This window comes from Vespula pensylvanica, chromosome 5 (genome assembly GCF_014466175.1).
Source record: "Vespula pensylvanica isolate Volc-1 chromosome 5, ASM1446617v1, whole genome shotgun sequence".
Lineage (NCBI taxonomy): Eukaryota > Metazoa > Arthropoda > Insecta > Hymenoptera > Vespidae > Vespula > Vespula pensylvanica.
Genome location: NC_057689.1, coordinates 818215 through 831831, shown reverse-complemented (window position 1 = coordinate 831831; position 13617 = coordinate 818215). Strand labels below are relative to the sequence as shown.

Genomic DNA, 13617 nt, shown 5'->3' with positions numbered 1-13617 from the left:
GAAGATCCGTTGAGAAACAAAGGGGTGCGAGCGAGATAGCGAGAGATGAGAAAAAGATGGAGTCAATGATAGAGAGAGAGAGAGAGAGAGAGAGAGAGAGAGAGAGAGAGAGAGAGAGAGAGAGAGAGAGACTCGTTCCTGGGAGGGAATCTCGTCGAGAAAGAGACGAAGACGTGGATGAAGAGAAGGAACGAGGAGGAAAAAGAAGGAAAAAGCCGAAAGAGTATGTGTGTGTGAGAGAGAGAGAGAGAGAGAGAGAGAGAGAGAACGAGGACGGAAGAAGAGGCTGAGAGAGAAGATAGGCACTGGCGGCGGAGTAATAACGGAGTGCTCGGCATGATTATAGAGCACGGCACAGCCGGTACGTTGCTTAAATCAACAGAGAACAGAGCCGGAGGTTTCACCTGCCGAATCAATTTTTACCTCGTTTCGAGTCCTCCCCTCACCTTCCTCCCTTAACCTCCACGCTCTCCTCATCATCCTCCTCTCGACATGATAATCCTTGGCCGTAACCATGACCGGTTTTCCCGGGTGCTTTTCCTCGGACCTCCGCGGAGTATGATCCCCTTGATTTCGATTTTAAGTAGACGATAAAGGACTAAGAATAAAGATAAATAAAAGAAGAAGACAAAAGTGTAAGGAAAAAAAAAATCGGATAAAAAAAAAGATAAATAAAATAAATAAATCGCGACCGTTCGAACGTCCGGGTTTTAATTGATTTTACGAAGGTCGCGTCAGGTACCTACAACGGATCGACTAATCGAAATGTCATTTAGATCCTAACAACGCAAATGTTAGGAGGGCCAACCGCAAAGCGTGTGTACCGTGCCGTATAAACATCGATGATAATTTCATTAAGCGGGTGGAACTTCGATATCCGCGATAACGTAACTGCGGTGAACGTAAATCACGCGTAACCTACATAGACGCATAGTAGCAGGACGTCTACCGTATTTGCTTTTTAGCACCCCCCTATTATTGTTGTCGTTCCAGATTCGAATCGTTTCGCACTAATTATACCATATAATTTATTATCCTCCATCGACGATAGTGCTTTCTCTCTCTCTCTCTCTCTCTCTCTCTTTCCTTTTGTATTTCCGTATTAAACCGAAGAATCTATCGAGATTCTTTTCCATAAGTTAGAACGAATGGTAACGGACAAATCGAGTTACAACGTCTTCGCGAGGACTTCCGCGAAAGATTCTCTTTTCAATGCTGAAATAATGTCGAACGTCTGTACAGCTATTTCTCTATTTTCTTCTCTCTCTCTTTTTCTCTCCCTCTTCCTCTTTATCTCTTCCACCTCGTCACGCCCGAAGACGTCGATAAAAATCGACGTAACGATCGAAAGTACGCGATGCGAGAACGTGTCCTTATCTAGAGAAAGCCTGAAAGACAACGAAATGGAGAAAAAAGAAAAGAAAATGGAGAAAGACGTGCTCGGATCGCCTTGGCTCAACGCTACCGATTTAAACGCGTCTCTCTCTCTCTCTCTCTTTCTCTCCTTCTGAAAAGCTATTCGCAACATTATCCGGAAGCTTCCTACGTTCTCGACCATTTCCAAGTTCACGAAACGCTACATTATTCAGGATTTTGTAGTAGAATTCTTCCTTTATTTCTTTCTCTCTTTCTCTCTCTATCAAAACGACGATGCTATGACGAGAAGAAATCGATAAAGATCTCGCGCTCTCTCTCTCTCTCTCTCTCCTTCTCTCCTTCTCGTTTCTTCCATCTTCCCTACTTCGACGAAGATGCAACTAGACAACGCGGTCAGGTTTATAGGAGAAACATCGAAACAGTCCTGTACCGGATATCGAGGAGTTTACACGGAAAAGACACGAACGAAGCAAAACTGTGCACCGTAAAAAAAAAAGGAAGGGAAAGACGTTCTTTCTTTTTCTCTTTTTTTTTTTTATTTCTTTATCTCTCTCCTTCTCTCTTTCTCTCATTTTCTCCGAAGCGTGAATTTCGCCTATTCTCTGTTTACGTTCGCACGCTTCCGCCTTCTCGTAAGAAACGAAACAAGACAGGCTTCCTAGTTTTCTCGTTCCTCGCAAAAATATTCTCGGCCAATCTCGTTTTGCGTATCGATAGTCAAAGGCGCTCGTTCCTAACTCGTTTATTTTTCTTTCTCTTGAAGAATTTCGCGCGAGAGAGCGTCCTCGATTACGATTTGTCCAGATAGTGATGACGATGGTGGTGGTGGTGGTGGTGGTGGTGGTGGTGGTGGTGCAGTTCTTCTACTACTTCGTAAAACGAATCACGATTCTAACGAATAAATTGATCATTTTCGCTAAGGATTGTCGTTAACGAAACGAACGAACGAACGAACGAGCGAACGAAAAAACGATCGAAAAAACCAACGAACAAACGACCCAGCCGTTGCTAAGAGATTCGTTAAGAAGGTTTGCTTATCGGTAAGTAAAGTCGAAGTCATAATTTAGTTTCTGTTATGAGTCTCAACATTCCCGATGCACTCGCTTCCGGGATTAGAACTTTCCTCGAACAAACATCGCGTTACCTTGTTCAAATGAAATCACCGGCAAATGCAGCTGGATGAACGTGAACGCGTTCAACTCGATTCATAATAAGTGACTATGGTTATTAGGTTCTACATACGTGTACGTACCTCGGAATCATATATGTTGGAACAGATAAGCCGATCGCCTGAAATCAAAAAATAATTTACGATTAGCTCTCTGCGTGCGCATCGAAATGAAATAATGTAGATATAGTATAAATAAGTTTAAAATTTATTATTAGGATCTTCCCTCGTGTTAGGACTTTGAAAGAAGAAGAAGAAGAAAAAAAAAAGGAAAGAAAGAAAAAAAGGTAAACCAATAAAATAGCGATGCTCCCATATGCGTCGGCTTAAGCTCCCGTCGCTTTTTACACCAGTAATAAGATGTAGCCGAGGTGTTACACCATATGCTTCGTTTCAAGTACACACCGTGTTTACCGAGAGAGAGTTATGGACCGTTATTAAACCGGAGTGTTCTCTAGCATTTTAACGATGTCATTAACACCGATTGCCATACGGATAAGTTATATTTATATATTCAAAACGCGAGAAAAGAGATTCCAAAGAGTCTCACTTTTAACTGATATATTTCGTTTCATCGTCGTCTCGTATCATCCATTTACAACGTTTGACGTTACTTTCTTGTGATAATATGTACATATAAAAAAAGAAAAAAGAACAATATCCGATGTCGAACTTTAGAGCAACTTCAAATTTATTGTTAAAAGAATTGAATTACGTCGAGCACGCGTAAGACACGATCTTTCTCGTAGGAAGAAGTTAACTCGATCCTCCTAAGAAACTAGGAAGCCAAATACATATTTCGAAGCTTTTAGCGTGGCGTTCTAACCATCGCATCGTGGCTCGATCGTTAATAACGTATTAACGCGTTAACGCGAAATTGCGATACGACACGCGATAGCAAAGGGTGCAAAGCGTCGGAAGGGAAAATTGGATGCTCGAAGCTTTCCGCTCGTCGTCAGACGAGAGAGAGAGAGAGAGAGAGAGAGAGAGAGAGAGAGAGAGAGACGAAGGAGGAATCTTGCTCGCGACTTTGCGTGCGACCCCGTCGATTTTCGGTATTTCTCATTGAACTAAACCACATGCTACCTAAACATAGGTATGTATATTCCTACCAACATGATTGATTACAAGCGGTAAACTTTGATTTAATACGATTGCTGTATAATTTTGTTCGTGGTAAAGATAAAAGAAAAAAAGAGATAGATAGATAGAGGGAGAGGGAGAGAGAGAGAGAGAGAGAGAGAGAGAATGAAAGTGCCACTTAATTTGCCATAATGAGTTTTAAACTAGCATGGAAACGAAATGACGCTAATAAAACTTTAGCTTTCTCTGTGCCGTATTGAAATACGAACTATCTTTCTATTTCTTTATTTCTCTCTTTCGTTGCCATAAATTTTATACGTTATTACTCATTTCTCACAGATCGGCTATTATCCAACGATCGTCCGGACATCATTACGTCCGTTTTATCCTCCGTTCGATTTATCTCTCTCTTTCTTTCTTTCTTTCTTTCTTTCTTTCTCTTTTTCTCTTTCTCTCTTTCTCTTCGTCTGCCTCGATACAGTGAAATTCGTTTCGGTAGCTCTTGAAATCAAGGAAGAGGTATTAAACGAGCTCGAGAACGTAGGCGAGGAGATCGCGAGGGCGGTCGATGCTCGGCGCCGTTTTCGTCATGGAAACGTGCTTGCACATGCGAACGATACGAAACAGCTGCAGCCGCCGATCCGTGTCTAGCCTCGTTCAACTCTACTACGTTACAACTATAACTATAACGAGACGTGACGAATAATCGGCGTATAAGTATAGTACGCCACTCGCAAACGCATTCGCGTCTTTGTCAGTAATAAAGAAACTATCGCAAATTTTAACTCGCTGATAATCGTCGTACTTATGATAAATACGACCTCACGACGAATCTGACAAAACGTATTACGCAATGAGATATGGAACGAGCTATTAGGAAAAATTACGAAAAAAAAAAAAAGGAATGAAAAAAAAAGAAAAAAAGCCGATAGGAGTAGATGATTTAGTGGACATAAAGATGTTAGATAATAACGCTACGTGTTTCCGTTCCACTTTTAAATAACCGCGCGTTATCAAACGAGATTTTCATGGTTTTTCTGCACTTTTACGTCCATAGACGAACGTCCATTATATATACATATATACCTACATATATACGCGAAATAAAACTACAAAAGATATTCGAACGAAAATAAATGCAATTTTTCTATGAATAAATATAATATAAATTTAACTATGGGGTACGGAATTGCATTTCACCTGAACAACGAATAAAAATGATTTCGATGATATTATATTTATACGAGATCGAGAAGGAGTGGAAAAGGAAAAGAAAAAAAGGTAAAGAGTAAAAGATCGAAGAAGAATAAAAAGAAAAAGAAGAGAAAGAAGAGGAAGAAGAAACAGAGAGAGAGAGAGAGAGAGAGAGGAAGAAAAGAAGTGGTGCATCTCGAGGGCGTCGGTGCAGGTGCCAAGAGGTCCTTTTTTCAGGAGGAAGAAAGAAGATGAGGCGTCGGACAATGGCGGAATCTTTGGGAGTCGGTCCTCTCGTGCTTACGGCCGCCGTTAACCAAGTACGACGCGAGAATAAACCAAGAGCTCTTTCTCTCTTTCTTTCACCCACCCCCGCGACTCTCGCGAGAAAGGATCTCTCTCTTTCTCTCTTCTCCTCTTACTAACACCTTCTCGTTGGATGCATCACGCTGAAAGCGCTCAAGGGTCTCGAAAGGACGAGAACGGACTTATGACGGCCGCCGCAAAAAGAGATCCTTGTTGTTGAAGAATGGAAGAGAGTGGAGAGAGAGAGAGAGAGAGAGAGAGAGAGAGAGAGAGAGAGAAGAAAGGGAAGGAGAGAAAGAGAGGTCGCGAAGGCAGCCTGCCGTGAAACGCATTACGTATGCATCGCACTATCACGACGGGAATCCGAGGGCCGACGTTCGCTAATTCGCGCTCGCTCTTCTCTTTCTCTTTCTCTCCTTTATATTTAACTACTTTCTCTCTCTTTCTCTCTCTTTATTTTCCTTCTCCTTTCTTCGTCTATCTCTACTGTCTACCATACGCGAAGATATATATATATATATATACACACCTATCTGCCTTCGTCTTATTCGCGTCCTCTTTCTCCTCCTCCTCCTCTTCCTTCTCTCTTTCCCTTCGTGCTCCTTCCTCGCTCGAGATTTCCTCGAGAAAGAAAACTGGTCCGCGGGAATATATACGAGACGCGGACCATTTTAAATTCCACGTTCGCGCGTGACCGTCCTTCTTTATCTTCCTCCTTCTACATCTATCCATGGCATCGCAAAAGACCGAAAGGAATTTAACGAGACTTCACCGAAAATAAAAGAAAAAATCAATCGCGTAGAAAGAAAACGAATCGTTTAACGATAAACGGAGCTCGATCGTCGCCAAGTTCCTTTCCTTTATCGTTCTTTCCACGATTTTCCACGAATCGAGAATTAATCGGTCGAACGGAAGTTATCGATGCGACTGGTTTAATATCTCAATTATTATTGCTTTCCAGAAGGGAAGAAGAGAAGAAAAGGAAAACTCGATCGGCGAAACGAAATTCGAAAGGAACGCGTATCGGGTTTTATCGTATTATGGCTTATCTAAGGAGCGTTCGCTCGTAAATACGTACGTCTCTGCGTACAAAACGTCGATTTTAATTAATCGAATTAACTAATCGAAAGAAACCGAAATTCGATCGTAGATTTTAAGGACGAATAGGCGATATTCCAGTTAGCAACTAAATGGAATTAAACGTATTTACGGCAACACGTACGATCGTTACGAACGTCCACATATTATAAATACATTCCCGTTTATTTTTCTAGTTTGTTGTACGTACGTGCACCGAAATATTTCAATAATTTAATGACGTTATTACGCTATTTGCCCATCCTACGGTAAAGCTTTCCAGGGCTTTAACGTTATAATTCGAACTCGAACTAATCGCTAATCAGATTAGAATCTCCGAGCGTAACGTCTGCTACATCCGGATGTCCGTTCGACGAAGCGTAATTACGTGATCGATTTGGAAGAAGGAAGGATTCAGTACGTACGTATGCGACACGTGCGTCCGGATACGAGCGTCGAAAAATTTGGAAGAACGTTTCGATCGATCCTCCTACATTAGGAATCTCGAATTTCCATCGAGACGGTTGAAAATTGCGATGATTATTTGGAAAATGCGTTATGCGAACGGTACGTTACAACGACGACATTCTCATCTCTCATCTCTCATCTCTGATCGACGATTCAGGGAAAGCGGAGAACTGGCCTATTTCGATTCTAACGCAAACTAATAAGTAATCAGATTAGAAGGTACGGTGCGAGCGAGAGCGTACGCCCACGTTAGTTCCCATTGCGGACGCGTAATCACGGCCAATATGATGACGCGCGAGCATGGACGCACCGTTGCCAATCCTGTTACATTTGTAATTGTTTGACGATATCGCCGGCTCGGCACTGCACTGGAATTAGAAACGCGCTGCCGGATATACGAAACTCCCTTTGCGCTGTTCCTCCCTTCCTCTCTCCCTATTTCCCTCTCCCTCCCTCTCTCTCTCTCTCTCTCTCTCTCTCTTTCTCTCTGTGTGTATCGCTGTTTGAGATCGCGCTAATCCGTGTTACCACGAATACTCGTGTGCGTTTGTGCGCGTCGGCACAACGCGTTCTGTGTTCTCCTCGTGGAATAAAAAATTCACTCGCGAATGCGGGACAGGATAGAGCAAACTTTTTCATCGAGCGAATTTATAGACTTTGTCGTTGTCATTAGCTTTTTCGGAGGAAAAAAAAAACGGACGACAAAAAAGTAGAAGAAAAAGAAAAAAAAAAAAAAAAGAAAAAAGAGCGGATAAAAAAGACGACAAAAAAGATAGAGAATGCCACGCAGGATCGAATACGCGAAAAGATGATCGAGACGCGTCCGTTCGAATCGTTCGCAAACGATCGACAAGATTTTTAATTGGAAAGAAAAGTGAATATTACGGGCGCAGTTAAAAAGCGGCCGGTCCCGGCATTTGAAGAATTTTTACGAAAGCATCGGCGAACGTTTACAACGCAATCGTGAAACATATTGAAATACTGATTGCACGACGGTGCAACGCCGTCGAACGGAACGCGACCGAAATCGAAATATAAAAACGAACGCGCTTCGATCTCCCAGCGAGTTGCATTTTCAAATAAAACGATTTTTCAACAATTCTCCTTCTCTCTCTCTCTCTCTCTCTCTCTCTCTCTCTTTTTCTCTCTCTTTCTCTTTTCTCTCGACCCCTCTACGCGTTTAACGTTATTCCACCGCGCGAATTTCGATCGCGTTCGATTTTCCGAACGTTTTCAGACAGAATGAAATTCGACGAATCGTTCGCTGTTCGCTGTTCGCGCGCGCGCGCGCGCGCACACACACACACACACACACACACACACACACAGAGAACTCGAAAGTATTAGAAAATCATTCGTTCTGCCGTTGAATTTTTAATTGTTCGATCGTCGACGCGATGCATCGTTCATTTATCGACCTCACCGGTTGTTAACCCATACAACGATAAGATTATTTATCTTTCCCTCTCTCTCTCTCTCTCTCTCTTCCTTTCATCTAACACTTTCGATAAATCCACACTTTTTTCTGTCCGCCCTCCTTTCCCGTTTTATTTTAATAAAACGGCACTTCCTGCTCGAGCACGCTAGGTCACGAACACATCCCTTTCCCCTTGATATTTATGCCCTTACGTCACGAGAGAAATATCGTACAAGAGGAATATCGCATGAGAGAGAGAGAGAGAGAGAGAGAGAGAGAGAACACGTATAAGACGATACATACAAGCTCGTGTACCTATGTTCGTATGCATATACGCGAATGGCCGTTAGTACGGTGCTCGGACAAGCGGGAATTTTTGCTCGTGCATTAATTAAACTCTAACTCGAGCGAGCGGTCTTGCACAAGCCGCAATACATAATTCTCCTTTGACGAAGATTCACCCTTCTTAACATCTTTTTGTCCTTTTCCACGGTTTCCACGTCTCGAAGAAACGAAGATTTCCAAGATTTTCGATGATTCGATGTATCGTAAAAAGATTTAATCGAGCGATAGAGAGAAAGAGAGAAAGAGAGAAAGAGAGAGAGAGAGAGAGAGAAACTTGAAATAAAAAATGAAAGGAATTTATCGAGAAATATTGTCGAAATTTTTGATGGCACGAGGATGATTTTTTTGTTCCGAAAAAGAGGGGAGAGGACGGCATCGTCTTGGACGAGATCCGACGAATAAAAGAGAGCACTTGCGGCGAAGGTAAGCGAGCATTACTCAAAGCCGTCGGACGGCCATAATCGATCAGCTGGATGTTGTTGAAAAGCGGGCCGAGCAATTTCGCGCGGGAAGATATATATGCGCGCACGTGTAGGTACTTATACATATACACACACACATATATATATATTTATATATATTTATATATATATATATATGTACGCGTGTGAGCGTACGCGAAGAAGAGGGCCGACTCGAGAGATGCCTCGAAACCCGTCGAACCTTACCAAATAGGTATCGAGGATCGATAAGGGAACTTTCGGTACTCCCAAAAGGATCTGATTTTTCTTTCGAATAACAAATTAATCGAATCGAATCGAATCGAATCTCGCCACACAATGTTTTTTTCTCCTACTACCTGTTTATTATTTAGATAGATCTTCTTTTACGTATAGATAAAACGAAAACTAATTCGTTACCAAGAAATATCTATATCCGTTCGGTGTAATGAAAAATTAAATGTAAAAATCGTTGGAAAAAGTGGAAGAAGTTAACGCGATAAATAAAATTGTCCCGACTTGTATAGATCGATCCGTTAAGGGCCGAGAAAAGAAATTGGAACGTCGAGGAACGTCGATAGAGAACGGATAAGAGAAACCGTCTCGATCCTGTCCGTCGTTGATCAGACGAACGAACGAACGAACGAACGAACGAACGAACGAACGAACGAACGAACGAAAGGTACGCGATGAGCCCTGCTAAAAGAAGAGAGAAGGAGAAGAAGAAGGGGAGCACGGGCGTAGGTTTCTCAGGCGGCACAAACCGAACGCCGGGCCCATAATCAATCCGTTGGATGTTGAAAAGAGGCGCGAGCTATCTCACCCGACGATCCGGGACGTCCCTCTCAGCCCTCTCAGCGGGTAGTCCTCCCATTCTTTCTCTCTCTCTCTCTCTCTCTCTCTCTTTCTCGCTCTGTTTCACTCCTACATACACGAGCACTCGTTCTCTCGTATCCATCCAGCCAAAGTCCAGAAAATCGCAGGAAACCTCTCTGGTAACTCGAGCTTTACGACTTTTCTATTTCCTAGAATCGCATGAAAATGATAAAACGCACGAGCGAAGTTCTTACCGAACTGACGGTATATAAACGACCAGAGCGCTTCCGGCCTCGTCTCGATAAAGAGGACGAGAAGAGCGAAGCGGAGAGGAAAGAAGTGGTAGAAGGGTACGCGATCGGACTCGCCTGGTTCATTTTATAGTCTATTTCATTTGAAATACCTCCTTCTCCTCCTCCTTCTCCTCCTCTCCTTGGAAAGACCGTCTCGAACACGCTTGCTTCTTTATTATATGCCTCGACTTCGAGCGCCGTTTCCTCGCTTCGTGGGTGGAAATATCGGGCTTACGAAAGTGCCGGACGATCGGACCTCCAACTTCCTCTCTCTCTCTCTCTAAAACCCTCTTTTCTACTCGGCACTTTACCACGGAATTACATCCTCTCATCCTCGCGAAACAATTGAATTTTATAGTATCGAGCTTATCTCTCAAACGGATTTACGTACTCTCTCTCTCTCTCTCTCTCTCTCTTCTTCTTCTCTCCTAACGCGTTTTCTCTTATCTTTGTAATCTTTCGAGCGTGCAAGTAAATGATGGTACCTATCTCTCTATCATAAATCATATTTCCAATGCTTTCCTTATCGCTGAAACGAATGGACAAATAGAAGGGAAGAAAGAGAGAGAGAGAGAGAGAGAAAAGAAGAAGAAAGAAAAAGAAAAAGAATGAAAGAGAAAGAAACGATTCCTAAAAGCTCCTCTCGAGCTTTATTATGTACACAAATTATTATCGGACTCCTTTAAAACTAACGGTAGAGAGATCCCTTTGAAAGAGGTGTAAGATACTCGAAACTCCGCCGAGAGATAATCGATGTTCGCCAAGAGGAAAGGCGCGATCTATCCTACTTGGAGGAAGGTTGGCTTTGAGCAGGGCGTCGCGGGTTCCTCTCGCGCTCAGCGGGACGTCCAGGGTTCGTGCAGAAGGAACTCCGTCGGCGTCGTTCTCTGTTAAATAGATGCCAACCGAGATTCCACCGTGAAGGCTCTTCTCGGACGGACGGTTGGTTCGCCTTTGCGGAGGTAATCATAAAGCCACGACGAGCAGAAGAAGAAGAAGACGAAGAAGAAGAAGAAGACGAAGAAGATGACGAAGAAGAAGACGAAGAAGAGGACGAAGAAAGAAAGGAGAAAGAGGAGGAAGAGGAGGTGGAAGAATAAAGGGAGAAAGGAGGATAGAGATACGGCCTCGAGGCTGCCAGCGCAGCCGCAGAAGCGTGTCGGTAAATTTAACCTAACCGAATGGCGAGACACACACGTATAAAAGTATACACATATATGTATGTACGTATACGACACCTTCGCTTTTTCTCTTTCTTTCTTTCTTTCTTTCTTTCTTTCTTTCGATCCCTTCAGCGTTCGGGATTACGCGCGTCGAACGGGATCGAGCCGCGATAAAAGCGCTCGCGAGCGACGTTCGAAGACATCCTCTCTTCTTTTCTACTCGTCGATGAAAGAAAGAAAGAGAGAGAGAGAGAGAGAGAGAGAGAGAGAAAGAGAGAAAGTTTGTTCCAAAGCGGCCCCGAGGAATTTGCTCTCGGGTTATCGCCGCGAACCTTCGCTCCGTTTCCTTCTTTCTCGGATCTCGTTAATGGCGAAAATTGTTTCGAGATTTAAGACGAATTTTAGAGAGAGAAAGAGAGAGAGAGAGAGAAGCATCTCTCGCGAGGGAATTTCTTACCCTCGACATGACTGCTTTCCTTTCATCCTCCTTCTTCTCGCGATCATGTACGAGAGATATTGGATTCATTTTCGAGCTAACGGTATCGACTTATCGCTCTTACTCTCTCTCTCTCCTTCTTTTTCTCCCGGCCCTTCGAGAGGCAGATAGATAGACGGACAGTGAGAGGGAAAGAGAGAGAGAGAGAGAGAGAGAGAGAAAGAGGGAAAAGCAAAGAGAAAGGAGGAATTAGGTCAAAGACAAAACTAGAATTAGTCTCAACGGCGCAACTTTGAAAAATTATCTCTGTACGTCGAATAAATCCGTTTGAAATTCGTTGGATATATTCCTACCGGTATTTGGCTTATTTATTATGAATCGTTTGCTCTCGCGAGAGGAATTAACGGAAAGATGGGTTTACCGTGTTCCACGTTTCGATCGCGATGCCGATTCGCGATCAGTAAAAGAGAGAAGAAAGAAAAAAAGAGAAAAGAATTCGATAAAAAAAAAGAGAAGAGTAATCCGAATTACACGTCGACGCTTTGGGCTTCTCTCGATTCGCCCGTTTCTCCTTCACCTTCCTCTTTCTCGTTTCTTAGATCCTTATCGAACGAAGGTTGTGCTGGATGCTGGTTGCTGGATGCCAAGTCGACGTGGTGGTACACGACGAAGGTGGAGAACGCTCTCGTCGGTCCACCCGATGGAGGTCGAAAGGTTGAACGTTCTTCGATCGACAGCTGCCACGGAGTCGCATTCCCATCTCCGCGTAGGTGAGATTTTCTGCGGCATGTGTTTTCGATCTTTCTTTTCTCTCTGGAGTCTCTTGAAGTCGAGTCGAAAGATGTCAGAACCTCTCTCTCTCTCTTTCTCTCACTCTCACTCTCACTCTTCCTTCTTTGACTTCGATACACGAGCTGCCAATCATTCCCCGAGTGATTTTTATATGACGAAAACTTTGCCTTTTATTTTTCTCGAGGATAAAGAGGCAAAGGAAAAAAGGCACGCAGGCAAGGAAAAAAAGAAAAAGAAAGAAAAGAAAAAATATCGCGATAAAATATATTTAACGAAGATAGAGTGGAAGAACTTTGCGTACTTACGTACGTAGGTACTTAGGTAGAGGTAGAGGTACTATTAAGGAGTGCCTACCGTTTTGGAGAGAGAACAAGATCGAAATCTCTGAAAAAGGTCCGTCCAGCTTCCTTCCAAGGAGAGCACTCGCGCGCTCTGTTTAATCTCATCGTACATTTCTCGAGAACTCTCCGCTCGCGGCTTCCGCATCGCGATAGACTCGCCTCGCAGGAGACTCTTCTCCCTTCCACGCGATCCACGCCGAAAGATAATCCCTTTCGATCGAAGCGTGCGATCCACCCCCTTCCTCCACCCTCCCTCTCCCCCCTCTCACTCCCTCTCTTTCTTTCCTTCTCTCTAATGTCATTAAAAACGATTTCTCGTCTAAACCCGTAAGGTCCGAACAAAGAATCGTAGGAAATTCAATTTCAACCTTTCATTGCTCTTAAGTCGTTCTTCCGGCAATGCCTCCGATTACTCCCACAAACGTGCCGGACCGAGCTTTGCGAATCGAGAAAAGAATGAGAAAGAAAAAAAAAGAGTGAAGGAAAGAAAACGACGGACGGACGGACGGACAAAGAAAGAAAGAAAAAGAGAGAGAGAGAGAGAGAGAGAGAGGAAGAGGGAAAAAAAATTTTGAACCCTCGAAGGTGTAACGTTAACCGCGACGATCCGGAAATAATTATCATCGATAACTCGGAGCACGAGTTAAAGGCTGCAATTACCGTTAATCCGACCGAACCGAGATCTCCTCTCTACCAGCCAGGCCCTTAATACAGATCGATACTCTTCCTGGAATAAAAGATCACCGCGTACGGGATCGAGAAAAAGAAGGATAGAGTGAAAAGAGAAACGAAGGGAGAGCAAAGAGAGAGCTCGCTCGCAAATTTCGCGGCCTTTTAATCACTCGAGTTTGCGCGTCAGACAGACAGAGAGAGAGAGAGAGAGAGAGAGAGAGAGAGAGAG

The 13617-nt window shown here is 43.5% G+C and overlaps 1 protein-coding gene across 1 annotated transcript in view; it reads right to left on the bottom strand.

The window, feature by feature from the left end:
• Nucleotides 1–2360: 2360 nt before the first annotated feature.
• LOC122629106 (TBC1 domain family member 14-like) overlaps nt 2361–13617 on the bottom strand; it is a 66793-nt gene continuing 55536 nt past the window's right edge. The window contains exon 4 of the mRNA XM_043812159.1: nt 2361–2667. The gene's annotated coding sequence lies outside the window, so the exon portion shown is untranslated. The remainder of the gene's footprint in view (nt 2668–13617) is intronic.